The sequence below is a fragment of the Akebia trifoliata genome, chromosome 8, assembly GCF_017979445.1.
Source record: "Akebia trifoliata isolate Shusen 1 chromosome 8, ASM1797944v1, whole genome shotgun sequence".
NCBI classification, from domain to species: domain Eukaryota; kingdom Viridiplantae; phylum Streptophyta; class Magnoliopsida; order Ranunculales; family Lardizabalaceae; genus Akebia; species Akebia trifoliata.
The window spans coordinates 3,996,853-4,014,458 of record NC_141382.1 but is presented as its reverse complement, the minus strand read 5'-3'; the positions used below and the strand labels follow the sequence as shown (position 1 = coordinate 4,014,458).

General features: G+C 34.1%; 1 long non-coding RNA gene across 1 annotated transcript; it reads right to left on the bottom strand.

The window, feature by feature from the left end:
- Positions 1-217: 217 nt before the first annotated feature.
- On the bottom strand, positions 218-13,014 carry LOC147395565 (uncharacterized). The gene is made up of 2 exons (XR_015180524.1): positions 12,816-13,014; positions 218-992 (listed from the first exon to the last, which is right to left on the bottom strand). It is a non-coding gene; the product is annotated as an uncharacterized LOC147395565 (long non-coding RNA).
- Between the last annotated feature and the right edge of the window lie 4,592 nt (positions 13,015-17,606).

Genomic DNA, 17,606 nt, shown 5'->3' with positions numbered 1-17,606 from the left:
AGACTAGGTTCACATCTGAAGTTTACCAAATGTATTTCTACTGTTTCACCCTAGATAGATTATGGGGAAGATGTACTCCAATCTTTTTGTTGATCTTCAACCTATTAATTACCACGACCTTTTCTTTCTTTCTTTCTTTCTTTCTTTCTTTCTTTCTTTCTTTTTAACTAGGTTACAATCACCTTATTCACACAGAATACAAAAAAACAATAGAACGAGACCCTAACTAGAGATAGACTCTAGTTCATTTGATCTAATGTCAATCCAAACAAGTTTGATCCAATCTTAAAACATGATTTGGAGTATCAAGACATACCTTATTACAATGCATTCTATCATACTCTAATAGCCGCTAAAATTTCTCCTCCTCTTTAACCATGGGTTTTATGTAGTGATGCTAACTATCCTCGAATGTGGAGTTGTTGGATGAACAGCCAAGTTAAGCCTAGGTAGATTCATCTTCTATCATTGTTGGGGCTCATGCCCGAGAATTTCTTCAGTACCTGCACTACCGTTATGATTTGTGCAGAGTGACACGTGAATCTTGTCCTCGCAAACATATAGTAACAAAAAAAAATGACATTTTTAAAAATAAAAATAAAAAACGTATTCAAAATGCGTCTTGTATCTCTGATGATTAAAAAATGCAACATTTTCATTTGTAACAAAAATTGTCCTTTTATTCCCTTTTTTTTTCACAAGGAAAAAAAAATTTTAATACTTTTTTTTAATGTGGCATTTGATACATAATAGAATTTGGTGATTCATAAATGCAAAAAATATGGGAATAGATGATGATAACATTTTTTTTTTCCCAGTTTTCCCTTGCCCGTACTCTGACTTTGTGACCATGCTCATAAGCCCCCTACCCATCCATTGGATTACCAGCCATGTATGGCTTGAATGGAATATGAGTCTAAATCTTCACTTAATCAAAGATACAAAAAATGGAGGCTTCACAGTATTTGGCCAATCCAAAATACTTTCTGCAGCTAAACATTTAATGGTGAAAAAAATCACAGAGAAAAAGTAACATTAGATCTCTCTCAAAAATGTGAAACTATCTGATTGTGTGCAAAGAAAATTCATGCATTACTCATTATAATTAAAAAAAATAAAAAAAAACAAGTCATGAGGATGTACCAACAGCGAGCTTGCTCCAATACGAAAACTAAATGCAGACCAACCAAAAGTGACAAGGACGGAATTAACGATAAATATGTTGGAACAATCTTACAACATCAAAAAACAAGAGTAAACATAGTCTACGGAAACACACCATCTAAGTTGAATCATTCCTCCCATAAGGATTGCAATCCAAAAACATCCCAATAGATATATTAGAAAAGCGAATTCTTCAAACACTCAAAATAATAGATGTAGGCTTTTTATTTTATAGCTGTACTAGACAACAGCCCCAAAAGATCACCAACTCAAATAGAGCATCTCATTGTACCAAAAACAAAAAACAAAAAGAAATTTGATGACTCCCAAATTATTAAAAAAAAGGGGGAGGGGGAAGAAATTTCAAATAAATGTGGGAATTTAATGAACAAAATTCATCAATTTGCTACTTTGTGAGCCAATTCTGCCCGAAGCCATGTCTTACTAACTAATTCCTTCTTAAACACACCCAACCTAATTATGTCACCACACTCTCGCTAACAGCTTTACATCATCTAAAACCATTAGAAAGCGTACGCTTGCTCTTAAGAAACCATCCTTGTTGTATACTTGTTTGTAGTTACAAAAACACCTCACACTTCCTACTAGTGAATCGACCACTATTTATCTCATCAAATATTGTTGAAGCCCTAAAAGTAACATTTTCCATTGACAACATTTCATTTCCAGATATGTTTTCTCAGAAAAAGCTCCAAAACAATTAAAATTGCTACATTGAGAAAATTTTGACATTTTGACTCAATCAAAATATGAACCCACAATAACCACCGAAACTGAGATTATCATGCAAGATAAGATGATTAGAAATATTTAAAAAAAAAAAAACATTACAGATTGAAATTTAAAAGAATAGGATTGACTCGTTTGATTCGCAACTTCAATTGTATGGGAGAAAAACCTCTTTGTTTTGGACTTGTCTACCCTTTCTAAGGTTTGAGAAACTCTCTAATTATATTCGTTAACAATATTAATTATCTCTTCTCATAAGGTTACTTTAATTGGCATGAGGAGTTTATCGCTTACGCCTGTGAGACAACAGAATCTACCAAGCATTTCCCAAACATTATATGTTCCCCATTTTTAATATATCATCTCATTTCTATAATAGCTTAGAGTTCCCCCACCTAGTTGTCGAGCTTTCTTCTGCATATTTTATCTCTTGTGGACATACTACGTTAATTCTCCTTTGTTTCGATGTATCAACCAAAGCCCACTCCTTCACTTCACAGTCCTTAAGTTCCAGCTGGCCAAACAAATCCTATTTTCCCAACTTATTTACCGAACATATCGAGCCTAGGGCAGAAACCTATAGATCTGTGGCATGAATTGCAATATGTCCAAATCGTCAGACCATCTAAATGTCAAGTGGACCACTCCAGGTCGAGTAGAACAAAATGATGTGACACGCTTTAGTAGGTATCAAATATAATAATCTAGCATAGTGTGGACTGACCAACTTAATAGCTCATTGATTGACCTGATTGATGCACAGGGACAACATGGATGATATGGTTTGGCGGTTGGGGAGAAGGGCCACCACAAATATATTGCAATGTCATAGGATTCGGTCCCATACTAAAAAAAATTATCTATTGCCAGGTCGTTTATAGGAAAGGAAACTGATGATATGTCAAGATTGGCTGAGTAGGTTAAAACACCTACCAAGCGTCACCAAGGCTTAAAATACATTAATAACAATGAGGCTAATATTGATGAGCCAAGGGCATGATTGTCCTTTTATATTATCTCACACTTCTCTAAATGCCTTAAGAATCATATATAAATTGGACATGACTTGGAGAGTAGAAGTTCTACTAAAAATCCTTTTTTTATAAGTATAAATTTATTGAAATCTTTATTAAGCTAACCTTAATCATTTTCTTGAATTAAGTTCCTCACATCATGTTCTGGTCATTTGTTCTTGTCTGATACAACGGTGAATGGTCATTAACTCAGTTTAAGTTAAAACCATACTCGCCCCAACTAAAATATATTTCATAGTTACATGTACGCTCAAGTGTGAACTGTGACCACCAGGTGCACTCACACTCAAACATTAGCTGCTTTATATGCTCATATGCAAGCAACATTCATGTATATGTATACATGCGAGCGTTGTCAAATGTGTACATTCACATGCAAAGTTTACTCTTATACACTCACATGTGAATGAAGACGAACATATACGTGTACACATTCACGATATTGTTCACAAGCAATCATTATTAGCATGTACGTCGGAAAATGTTCGCATGTTACACGTGTAATTTGCAAGAGAACATATACAACGGTCAATGGTCAACATTCAATGTTCATATATGAGCGTACATGTGAATATAAACGTATATTGGTTGAAAGGTGGAGTAAGGTATTCCAATTTTTTCCTAAACTAAACTAATTGTTGCTCTATCACCGTTACATCGAACAATATGAAAAACCCAGCAAGACGATAAAAGAGAATTTGAGGAAAGGATTAAAGCTAGCTTGATAAATGTTTTTAGTAGATTCCCCACCCTCTAAGCAATGTTCATTATCTATAAATGACCCCCGAAACCTATTTATAGAAGTGTAAGATGATGTCAAAGGATAATGATGTCCATGACTCGTCAATACTAGTATCATAAGTACTAATGTGTCTCCGAACTTGGTGATATGGTAAATGTGGCAACCTACTTACCTAAACTTGACATTTCACAATTCATTTCTAACAAGCGACCTAACAATAAATAAAGTGGGGTAGTGTGGACCCCACTCCATTATAGTTGAAATGGGCAATAATATCCCCTATAGGGATATTATTAAAATGGGGGGAGGAGAGGAAAGACGATAAAGTTGAAGGAGGTGAAGAGGAAAGGCAATAAAGTGGGGTAGTGTAGACCCCACACCACTGTAGCTGGAATGAAATGTTTATACCCCACAAATGTAATTGGAGTGGGACCCACTGTTGTGTTTTATTTTATATGTATATATAATAAAACACAATAATGAACCCCACCCAACTACAATTTGTGGGTGATAAACGTCCCTTCCAACTACAGTTGAGTGGGGTCCACACTACCCCACCTTTCCTCTTTTCCCCCTTCAACTTTATTGTCTTTCCTCTCTTCCCCCCTTTTTTTAATAATGCCCCTTTTAACTTTACTATCATTCCTCTTTTACACATTTAAACCCAAAGAGAATGCTCGTGTTGTAGGCATAGGCACGAACAAACTCTAGTATATTTTAGTAAAAGAAAACATTATTGCTTTGACCCCCACAAAATTATAGCTGACACAGTGGGATATAAAGATTGAGACAAATGAGTGGGATCCACATAACCCCACTTTATTGCATTTCCTATTCTCCCCCCTTAAAATTTTATTATCTTTCCTCTCCTACACTTTTTTCAATAATAACCCAAGAATACCCCTAACTTTATTGTTTTTTCTCTTCTACCCCTTTCCAAAAACACCCCCATTAAGTACCTGAAAGTGTGTATTTTCTCATTGTTTTATAGAGCATTTAACTAAATTTTCTAACGTAAAACTAGAATTTTTCATGAAATCATGCATAATAGTTAATTCATCATAAGTGACATTTTATTGATTAAATTGTATGTTTTTTCACATATTTTATATGTTCGTTTCTTGCAGGCGAAACAGATGAAAATTGAATAATCAAATAATGGAGATCAAAGTCAAAGGTAAGGTAAAAAATCAAAGTCGAAGTCATAGCACGATCCAAGAGATCCGATGGTTCCGGATTGACAGAATCAAATTTACCTTCACTCTAAATTTGCGATGTCATACCATTTTATCCATAACTTTTGACTCACTTATCAAATTAAAACAAGGCCAGTGGGGTTAAAAAATTGATTCAGATGAGAACAATTTTGTATATAATGAAGAAATGTCAATTTGACTTTTTCTTGGTTAAAAACGCATGACAAATAAGAGACTCCAAATTTGTCACATTTTACAATTATAGACATAACTTTTGACACGGTTATTAAAACGGAGAAAGATTGGGTTGAAACCCTAATTGAGAGGAAAATATATTTTTATTTCACAGAGGAAAGTCAATTCAAACGTTTTGGGGGCAAAAACGAGCTGTCAAGACAACCGTAGTTTTTTCAATAAAAAGTCCTTAACTCTCTATTTTGGGGGCTTTCTCTTCGATCATTCTCATTTCCTAAATTTTCTCTTCCCTCTCTATCTTTTAGCTTTACGTTTTATTTTTTTGACTTTTGCTACAATTTTGTTAGACAATAAAGATTTTGTTCAAGGATTTCAAGGAGTTCATCAATAATAAAGGTAAGTATTTTGTTTATTTTTGTTATTGTATTTCCATGATCATCTTTGGTTAATCTCTCATTCTAGGGAAATTGATGAAGCCATATTAAACTAGTTAGGTTTAATTCTAGTAATTTTGTTGTTGCATGTGTTTTTAAAGATTTTAATGAATTTCTTTTCAACAACCTGAATCCGAAGTGTTCTTCAATTATTTCTCCTTATCCGCCATGCTCAGCTTGATCTGTTAGTATTAAAATAAAATCCATTATATTAGATGCCCGTCGTGAAGGAGGATAATTGGAGTTAAGGTATTTTTATAAAGAAAATCTAGGATTGCCTTAAGAACAGGTTTTCACCCCCAAAACGTCTAAATTGACTCTTCTTCGTGAAAAAAAAATATTTTTTCCTCTCAATTAGAATTTCAACCCCACTAAAATTATCTCATTTTAATAATCGGGCTAAAAGTTATGTCCATAATGGTTAAATGTGACAGATTTAAAATCTGACTTGTCGCACGTATTTGACCAAGAAAATGTCAAAATTGACCTTTCTTCATTAGATACGAAATGGATAATGCTGAAGTAACATTGTGGGGACATCGTGGGGGACATCTCTGACGTGGATGTGTCATAACCATAGATGTTTTTCATCGAGATCTCACTCGTATCTCAATGAAAAGCATCAATGCTTATAACACACATCCATGTCAGAAATATCTCCCACGATGTCCCCCACAATGTTACTCCAACACAACTCATATTATATGGTTCACCTTAATTTGATAAGTCAAAAATTATGAATAAAATGGTATGACTTGGCAAATTTAGAGTGAAAGAAAACTTGATTCTGTCAATCCGGGACAATCAAATCTTTTGGACCGTGCTTTGACTTTGATTTTTTATCTTGATCTCCATTCTTTGATTCTTCAATTTCCATTTGTTTTGCTGCAACTTTCTATATTATTTTTCCTATTTTCCCTTTTTCCAATAATACCCTTCCAAATTTATTGTTTTTGTTCTTTCACCCTCTAATATATATATATAAAACACAATTGAGGATCGCATCCCCTTTATCACCAACATAAAAAGGGGTTGGGTTTAATCACTAAGAAACTCGAGAACAACTTTTAACTTTATTGTCCTTCCTCTTATCTTTTTCTCCAAGAATGCCCTTACAACTTTATTGTATTTCCTCTTTTATCTCCCTTTTCATTAATATCCCTCCAACTTTATCGACCTTCCTCTTCTGCCTCTTAACCCCAAAGAGGAAACTATTGTTTTTTCCCAATAATAAGTAATAACCCTTGACTTTATTGTCTTGTTAGACAACAAACAACATCATTTTTTAATCCTTCAACTGTTATTTATTTTCTCTTCTTTTCTTCTCCGATCTTACTTGTCTACTACAACAAATTGCTTAGATCTCCCTCATGTGTCTTTGACTTACATGACTACGAAAGAATTCAATCATCTACCAACCTCAAAAACTAGAGCTTGACCTCAAATAACCACATTCATAGCCCTATAAGCTTATGATAGGACCTCAAATAACCAAATTTATTTGCCAGTCCAATTCTCACAAACTTTCTTAGTATGTGGAGAAAACATGTGTAACACAAAACATGGTCAGATTAGGATGGTCTTGTTCATCTAACCAAAATAAACCAACGGTGACTCGTCAAACCACCTCCACATGCCTCATTGGAACTAAACTTCCTCGCTTGGCGCCTACTATACCGAGTGACCTACCACCCAACCGATGTATTGGTACCATAGCTCAAACAAAATGAAGGCTTACATTACTATAATGATGTTATCAAACTAAGTTTACATCCATAAAGCATCAATAAAAGAGTAACAAGATCTAACTCCACAAAAAGGGGATTTTCTTCTCAATTATGTCACCTAAATTTATGCAGTACTTGATTATTCTAGTGCCATCAATAACCCCCACCATTGACCTTCCTTCTACATTAAAACTATTATTCCAACTTGTCAAATTATCTTTGGTGACTAGAAAAACCTGAAGCAAAAGATTGCATGAAATCATAATACTATTGTTTGAGGTGGCAATAAATTGGCATACCATTTGATGTGGGTCATGTGTACATTATCCTGATTGTGCCACGTCACTACCGCAACCCACCTTTTAAAGCACCATGAGTAATATGGATTGCAAGAACCAAGATCCAAGATGGAACAAGTAAAGAGTAATAGAGCAAAGCTATTGAATAGAGCATTCATCAAAGTAGATAATCATCTATTTGAATAGCCATCCTTGATCTGAGTAGAGAAAATTGAAAGACACTTTAGAAAGGAGAGAAAATAGAGCTCTTGTAGTTTGTTAGTTAGCTCCTTTGCAATAATTTTCCATTCCCTACCCTACCAAACTGATCGATCTAAAATTCTGAAGGGAGACGGTGCATCTTTCTTGGGAACCGGGGTAATGAAGGTATACAATGGCCATATTCAATAAAGTTCTCGTCGTAGAACTCTTTTATCATATTCATGAAATCATCTTCTTATCAAGACCCAAAACACCTTATGAAGTAGAAAATCTGTGTAACCATGAAGCATTGTGTCTAAACATTTCACCCACCACCTTACAAACTTCTTCTTAAATAGTAGCAGCCTCCAAGTACTCTCCTTGAGAAGTATTGATGCCCTCAAAGGAAAGCTCATACAAAGCATGTTTGTATTGGTATGGCTCATAATATAACTCAAAGTAGCAGCTAACCACTTCATTTGTGATGTTATCCTCTTCAAAAACATGACCCCCAATCCTAAACCTAAATATTTTGTTGTACCTAAAGTTGGCAATGTGATGGGCAAAGTTAATATTTTTTCCCTTCCATATGAGCTACATGAAAGTAATTGTTCTTCAATCCTAGCCTCTTACTTCTTATTCTCAACATAGACACTCTCTTCAGGCATAAGAAAGTTGTCTCGTAAGTCAACCCCACCAAATACTTCATTGTTAAAGGACTTCAATTTTTTACTTTAGACCTTTAAGTTTCATATGGAATATAGAACTTGCCTTAAATGAAAAGATGAAACTCCCACCAAAAAGTTACCAACCATATAAAACTTGGTTGTTGAAGCCTAATTTTCTCAAATATGAACATGATATGCCTAATCTTCGACCTCCACCACCACCCACAACAAATAGTAATATAATATAACATGATCAAAAGGCCAATCCTAGAAAACGTAACCTGGTTGAACATTTCCTTGCGAGTTGATGACAGCAAGAAATCATCTTGTCTCGAAGATTAGGATCATCTTGGTTGTTTGACCAAGTGAACTTGGAAGATGGGTCTTGAAATAGATGTAATTGGTTCCAACATCATTTACGATCCGAGAAGTTCCAACGTTGAGGAAGGTTGCTTTCAAAAGGAATGGAATGTTACATACCTAGTTATAGGGGATGGGAGTAGTGTAACTTAGGTGTATTTGATGGATGTGACTATTACTTTACTAGTTGTGTTTATGTGGGAAGTGGGAAAAAGTTATTTTCTACATGGGTAGACTAGGTGGGTAGTTAGGGAGTTGTTTCTTATTTAGTAGAAAGTTAGGGGATTGTAATGGGTAGTTAGAATTCTATATATTTAATTCACCGTAATTGTATTGAAATCCATCTAGAGAAAAACATTATTGAATGCTTGTGATTTTGGAGCTTAACCATCTTGATTTGGTTTTGGAGGTTCGATTTACCTAGAATCAAATCTTCATCATCTTCTTTGTTATCTAATATAAGTAGGTGCATAACAATTAGTATCAAATCATGTCATTGGGCTAACGGTTGAGAACTTAATATAGAATTCTTGTGAAAGCTAAAGGATTAAGGAAAACCCCCCGAAAACTTATGTACCTAATTTTTAAAGAACATCAAAAATAATAAAACTTACAAAAAAAAAAAGATAAATAATGATCTCATTCAAGGGAGATCGGACCTCCAAAACAAATTCAAGATGGTTAGTCTCCAAAATCCAACGAAATTCTAATAATATTTTATCTACATGTTTTATCTTACAGATTTGGAGAATTAAATAACATAGAGTACTAATTACCTATTACAACCTTAACTTCCTACTAAATAGGAATAGTTCCCTAATCTATCCATATTCCACATATAAAACACAACTTTCCCACCTTTCCCACTTAAATACAACTACTCCTAAATAACTATTTCATACTTCTCATTTATCCTAAATATATTTCACCAACCTTAACACAGGTACGTTTCTTATATTAAGGAATCATGGAAAACCTTTGATGCTCTTATTATTCTCTTCATTTATTTTTCATTTGTTAAACTAAAAAAAGTTTCAGTTTCCCCCAAAACACCAAGGGGCCTACTATAAGCCTTGAATATGTCCAACTCATAACAAATGTCCAATTTGAGATACCAATCTAATGGGCCATATAACAATATCCAAGCTACGACACAAAATAGACATTAAGAATGCTCCAATGAAATTGATTTTCAGTGTTACACACTATAGGTCCCAAATAATCGAAATCTCTCAAGTCATGCCTATGATCAAAGTAGTAGACCAGCCCACAACCCTTCACCCCAAAGACCCATAGATTCCTAATGATAGAATCCTCCACAACAAATTATAAGCTTCCAGTTCTTAATTGATCTCCACAATCAGCCTCATAGCTTTTATACCTTATACCTCTCACATTTCAAGACATATTTTTCAACTTTTTCATGATGGTTTAACTGTTCCCCTCCCCCATTGCTTCTCCCTTCTAACCACCCTTCAAAATTAATATCAAAACATTAACCTAGGCTCCCTAGAACCCCTCATTTTCTAATTAAGCATATAACATTACAAGAGTTTAACTAGGGTTTCGTGTCCCTTATAAGACATCCTAAGGAAGCCTCCAATTCATTTAGTTTCTCAGTAACCAGAGTAAAAAATTCCCCAAACTTCTTACCCAGAAGCTTGATCCCTTCAGACCCATGAGCATTTTCAACCTCAATAGAATCTTGCTCTTGAACATGTGAACACTTCACTTCCTCACCTACACAACATTAACCTTGGCCCATTGCACCTCCATTCTATCCCTGCAAAAGAAAACCAATTCAGTCCTATGTACCCAACTAATTGAGCTAATATCATTTGGCATAGCCATAATTGTGCCCTCATTATCAGTTTTGGACTGCCACTATTTATTGATGCCAATGATGGCCCCATCTAAATTTCTATGGAAAATTCCTACACAGAAAAGGCCACCTTGTCCAAAGATTCCAAGTCCTTTGTTTTATGATTTTTAGCCTTAAGGGTAGGAATAAGTCTCACATTCATCATCTTCATTAGATGATCTAGGAATTGGATATTTCTCCTGTAATTGAATTGTCATTAACCAATTGGGGATTGAATGTTACAACTAGAAGCTTTGCTCTTCTTCTCAATCACACAATTCATCCTCTAGTAAGGAGTCAACAAGTCAAACTTGCTTACCTTTAAGAAAGTATTCAAGACACTCCTTATTGACCTTTTCCAATAAAAGGGTTGGTCGAATTCATGGTTGGATTCAAGAGCAAGTGAAGCACACAGACTACATAGCACACTTCGTCATTATTTGCTTTTGCTAGGCAAGCAAGGGGGTTAGTGGTAAGCATGAAAACTAGTTCAAGAGGTTTTGAACTTAGGTCGTGAGATCAACACTCCACACACCTTACCAACAACTTAGCTAAGTTGGCACCTTCATCATCATTATCAATGCCTTGTACAAAAGTGTGAGTCAGTTGAATGACCCTTGTTCTTCCATTCAATTTTTTTAGAGCCGTGTCTTCTATTAATTCAAGGGTAAATTCCCAAATAATTACCGAAGTTATCAAAAATTCCAAAAGTGTTACATGTGTTGACACAACTACCACGTAATGTTGACAAAATGTTATCAAATTGTCAACATTACGTGATAACTTTGTCAACATTAGCAACATTTTGGAAATACCGAAAACTTTTGTCATTTGTTTGGGAATTTACCCTTAATTCAAAGATCTACATATTTGCTATTACTACTTCAATCCATGTTCTTTTTGGTATTCCTCTTACACGTTTAGAACTTTAATTTGTACATTCTTTCTAACTAGGGCTATAATCATTGTCAAAAACTTCTCCGAATTTGAAGTGCCAACTTAGCTAAGTTGGTAAGACGTGTGGAGTGTTATTCCCACGTCTTAGGTTCAAACCCCCTAGAACCCAACTTCACCTTGCTAACCACGACCTTTTACCTGTCAAAAAAAATCTCCATTTTCCCAAAATTTCGAAAGAAAATCACCAACTAAGGGACCAGACAATTAAATCGACAAATTAATCCGTGATACCATCGTCTTCAACCTTAAACTTCCTTAAAAATTCTTTTCTAAAATTTTACCCTTCATCTTCAGCCACTAGAGTAAAAAATATACCATTCAATCTCAAAATTTTATCTTCATCAACCTTCAATTCTCAAGAACAAGATAGAATTTTTACGAAGGTGAAAGATGATGGGTATTTGGGAAGACACCCAAAAACATCATTTGTATAATTCCCAAAAAAAATATATATATTCAAAACTTTCCCAAATTTATCTGAATTAACTGAACTGATACCTCCCGCAGTCGAATCTGAACTTGGCTACTATGGCTGTAATCAGTTTTTGTAATGCAATTTCTATTTGCACAGATCATGAAATGTATTTAAATTGTATGCTAAGCAAAGTCCTTCAAGTTTTTATGAAAGGAAAACAAGCAATTTATTGTCCATTTTATTGCTTGGTGAATTGAATTACAAATTACATAAAGGGTGATCTCAAACTAGTCAATATTCATCAAACAATGACCCAAAAAATATCAAAATACAGATGACTCTCCAACTCATCATACCCACACAAATATGTTCAAGTTGAGTTTAAAATCACATACAAAAGAATCTAAAATTTAACGGTTTCCTAATTACGCATCCAAAAAAAAAAAAAAAAAAGCCAACCCCTTGGAAAGCAAGAATTGAACTAAAATGAGCAAAATGTTGGATTCTTTTTTCTTTATTTATTTATTTATATTTTTTTAATAGTGTAGTTCTTTCTATAGTGGATTTTCAGCCCTCCTTCATAGTTATCTTTCACTGAATGTTATATATATATATATATATATATATATATTTGATCCATCATAAGTTCATATAAAAGTAGGATTTTTTACACCAATTAGACTATAATTTCATTTTGTTCTTCAAATAAGCATTAAAAACATCAAACGATATCGATACCAAAAAAAAGCAACATGGATTTTATGCGCATATCTATATTATAAATCAAGAAACAACAAATCCTAACATCCAATCGATGGGTTATTCGATCTTACCTCCTCTTCCTTAGTGTTCAAAACCTAGGAAAGCAAATAACCTCATAATTAAAGCGATAGGGTAGAGGGAGAGTCATCTTTTACACTCGCAAGTTGACCCACCTCAGCTAGGAGTCCAACTGAGCCCATGGCCCGCCAAATCGACCCGACCCATCCAAAAAAAAAAAAAGGATCATGAGTTAGAACGACCTTGATCTCGAACCCACAATGATGGGATGGGTACGATTCAAAATAAAAACAAACAAACAAAAAATATTAAAAGATTTTATTGGCACCCAAAATTTACTTATTACACTCCAATTTCTTAACTTATTTATCACCCCCCCAAATTAAATATTAAAACACACTCTTCAAATAGTATCCATGCTTCGGTCAAATAATAATATAAACATTATAACACACGTTCAAATAATTTTAATAGTTGTTTACAATTATGATTTAACTTATATAAAATCCAAAACCCAAAAAAAAAAGAAATCAAAGGAAAAAAAAAAAGGGTTAGTTACAATTTCATGCATTGTCTACGGTAAAAATCTGATTTCGGTGTACTATTTCACTTTAATTCGCAAACACATGATTTTTCAATGAATTATTCACTTTTATAATCAATGAATTCGTTGATAAAATACCAATGAACACATCATTACCTATGATCTTACTAGTAGTTAATCAACAAATTCACTAGAGAAAACATGTTTTGGGAATTAAAATGAACAATTTATTAGAACTGGAATTTTGTCATAAGTTGCCCACATTTTGGGAAATATCTAATAAAAAAGAATAAGAGAGCATCTAGTGGTAACCCAACTTTGACTCATTCTCAACCATTCACTTGTTTTCTTTATTTTAACAAGGGTGTAACAATTAAAAGTTGGGTTGCCAATAGTAGCTCTCAAAAAATTTCACTTATCAAATTCGAGCAAGTTATAGCCTAACAATCCCCAACCCGGACCACTATAATGTTTTATATATATATATATATATATATATATATATATATATATATATATATATATATATATATATATATATATATAAAGAGAGAGAGAGAGAGAGAGAGAGAGAGAGAGAGAGATTTTATAGTAGAAGCTAACTAAACATATTATAAAATAAAAAAAAAGTTAACAAAATAAATAAATAAAGGAAAAAAGCATTGTTCCAACAATTTGTTGATGACCTCGATTTCCCTCAAAAGCATTCTCAAATCAATTTAACCTTCTTGGTGTTTTCTCAGGTTGAAAATTGATCCTAACACACCTATGACTATATGTCAACATCATTACGCATATGGAAGATAAATGATAAGAAAAGTAATGAAGAATAAGAGACAATCAATTTCATGCTCCTAGCTGAATTCGAGGCATATTTTTAAGAGGCTACAAAATGAAGAGATCAAGAATAATTTTGTGCATCGATCACCAAAAAGAATAATTTTGTGTAACATCGTCATCAACTACAAGACACGAGTGTAATCCGGTAGATATCCGAGAATGAATAAATTGAAATTTGACCGAGGCCTGTGTTGAACACAATGTTTTTAAAACAAATTTGTTCCCGTAACTTGATGCACACGGATCAATGAACAATTGTCTCCCAAGATACAACAATCACACGTGTAGAGGCAGCACTACAAACTACACGTCTAGCGAACCGAACGTTACTGTTTGTACTCTTAAAGAATGCAAACGAAAAATCAGAATGCTAACACACGTTTAAACAGCAAAGAAGAAGAAGAGAAAATTTTTGAGTGAGTAAAACAGAGGTCGAGATGACCTATTTATAGAAAATTAAGAGACAATGCGTCTCTTAGAAAAAAGAATGATCTAAGAGATATAATGTCTCTTAGAAAAGGACATGTGTATGTGTGTCTCTTAAGAGACAACCCAAAGAAATCAAGGGAGGTGTCCTAAACTGACCGAACAGGCACCCATGGTGTTTAATGAACGGTGATAGGAACTAAGGGGTGTGCCCCTTTCAAATGAAAAATCGGATTTAAGCCCAGCCCAAGCCCAACACGAAAATTAGCAAAAGGACGCGAGGCCCGTCACGCGCACCCACGTGAAGCCAAATTTGCACCCCCCTGCGCGCGCATCGTGTGCCTGCACACGCATTAAGGATTTTTTGGACCAATGGATCAAATCCTCCTTGAGCCCATGAGTCCCTTGTGCGCGTGCGTGGACTTATTCAAGTCTCTTTCTCGTATACACTTAAGTGATATGAGAAGTTCTATATAAGAACTAGACAATTTTCTTATTCTTATCCGATGTGGGACTAAAGAGTTTTACTTATAAACCCAATAATTTTATAAACCACATATAACAAACCATGGCTAATAGGGGTTCTTAGAAGTTGATTTGTTATTCACCCTAAATAGATTTTTGACAACTAAAAACGTGAAAATATTCTCTTCAATAAAATGAATAAGTTTCCAAGTGGTCCCGCTACAAAAATTAATGGAACCCACTTAAATCGTAGCTCAAATAACCCTACTCGGTCACAAAATCTGGAAAAACTGCAGATTTTTCTAACAACGAGTAGTCTGGAAGACATTGGTTAACAAGTGTAATTGCTTATCCTTGATGGCGAGGTTGTTTTTCAAAAAGGGACAAAATGCCAGGATCCTAAACATGACCATTTGTGAGTTATGTATGGTAGAATTAATTGCAAGTTATGTTGCACAATAACATATTTAGTTGCCTAATTTTAGGGATTATGCTTGATTAGGATTGGAGTGAGACGAGTTTGAATTTTGCATTAAGATTAGTTGGTTTTAAAATGTCTCTAAAAATATTTATGTGTGGATTTTGAATAGAAAATAATATTGTTATCCTTTTGGATTTAGGAGAATAGCTATCTCAAATCGGTCAGAGAGGTAAGGCTACAACTCTGGTAGGTTGGAGATCAACCCATACTTGACAAACACCAACCCATGCCCATCCCAACACGATCTTGGGCATGAAATGCTCAAGCCATGCCAAACCCAATTCGGGTAGTAATGATAATGACTTATATAAAGTAGTAAAAAAAATATAAAAGTTACAATTATTGTTCTAAAATTTTATTTCAAAGTTCATATACATGAAACTATGAGCAAATGTTAAGAAAAATATGATGATGATTAATTAGAGTTTGAAATGTGAATTTTCAATGAGAACTTCTTAAATTATAATCATATTAAGTTCAAGCAACCCAATGTTTATTCCCGAAACCCAATCTGGTTTGTTTTATCAAAAATATAATTTTGCCCATATTCAAGCTCAAACCTTGGCTAATCCGGTTTTTAGTGTTATTTATTATCTTGAGGGATATGATTCCATATCATAGAAGCTTTTTTTTCTTCTTTGGAGGGGGGAGGGGAGAGGAAGCTATGATAATTAAGAGCGGAACTAGTAAGGAGAGAATGGGAGTAATAATTGGAAATGACCTAAATATCATTTTCTTCAACTTCCAATAAAAAAAATCTCTAGAATTCTCCACGAAACCATTCATTTTCAAGGTCTTCACATGTACCATTAATAGTTGGCCCCCACTACAAGAAAATCTTGGTTCTGCCCCAAACGATAATTGCTAGAAAGTATTAGAAAATGAAGATAATAAGGGAAGACAAGGAGTGGAGGAAAGACAGGGTCATATAATATAAATTGGCACATGGTTATATTGTAAATCATGATGAAAAAAATACTTTTTTCAAACTACTATAAACCATGGTTGCACACTCTAAAGGTAAGAAATATCACGAGGGATGTAAAATACCCTACATCATAAAAAGGATTGGTATCATATACTCATGAAAGTGAATTAATGTGTTCACACACAATCCCAACCGTGTAAATATTAATCCAACTATTGAGATTTATCTTCGAGATTTGTGTTATATTCTTGGGATATTTTTGTTTATTTTGACCTTTGGATTTCACATGTACACAATCAAGATTGTGAGTCAACATATGAGTTCTCTTTCCACGTGTCTACCAATCCCGACCCTTATAAAACAGGCAATTGACCATATCATTATCTTAAGAATAAACACCATACATGATTTTATTACATAGTGAGATTTTGTTGATTTTATAATGTTCATTCATAATATATTGGCGTGATACTGCCACAGGCCACTAGGCCTCCAAAAAAGTTATTACTCTTTTATCTCATGGAGAGGGTTGAAATGGTAGTTAATATTTCAAATAATGGGTGAATCTCTATTTTTGCGTTGAATATGACAAAATTTCAAGTCCGGTACACTGCTCGTTTTTATTCCCAAAACATGTGTTTTCCAGTGAGTTTGTTACTTCTATAATCAATGGATTCGTTGATACAATACCAACGGTTTTGCCATATCAACGAATCTGTTGATTATAAAAGTGATAAATTCACTGGAAAACACATGTTTTGGGAATTAAAATGAATTGTGTACAATGGGTGAAATTTTACTTAAGTTGTGCATGTTTTGGGAAGGAGAGCCGTGTTGGAGTGACCTCAAGCTTGGACCTCATATTGCACATCTTCATGTGAAAAATGGATAGGACCGATATATTCTTTTCCACTCGTATCTCAAGGAAATTATCTATGGTTTCCATACAATTCCATGTCAAGGTGTGCAATATGACGTCACTTCATCATTATTCTTTGGGAAATATCTCAATAATTTATAATTTCAAAAGGATAATGTGTTAGAAGTAGAAGTTGGTGTGCCAATATAACCTCCTTCGAAGGATTGAAAAGAACTAGAAGTGGAACTTGGTCCTGTGCAAACCGAGAATTAAATCAAACTGATAGTTTTGGACATGTTTG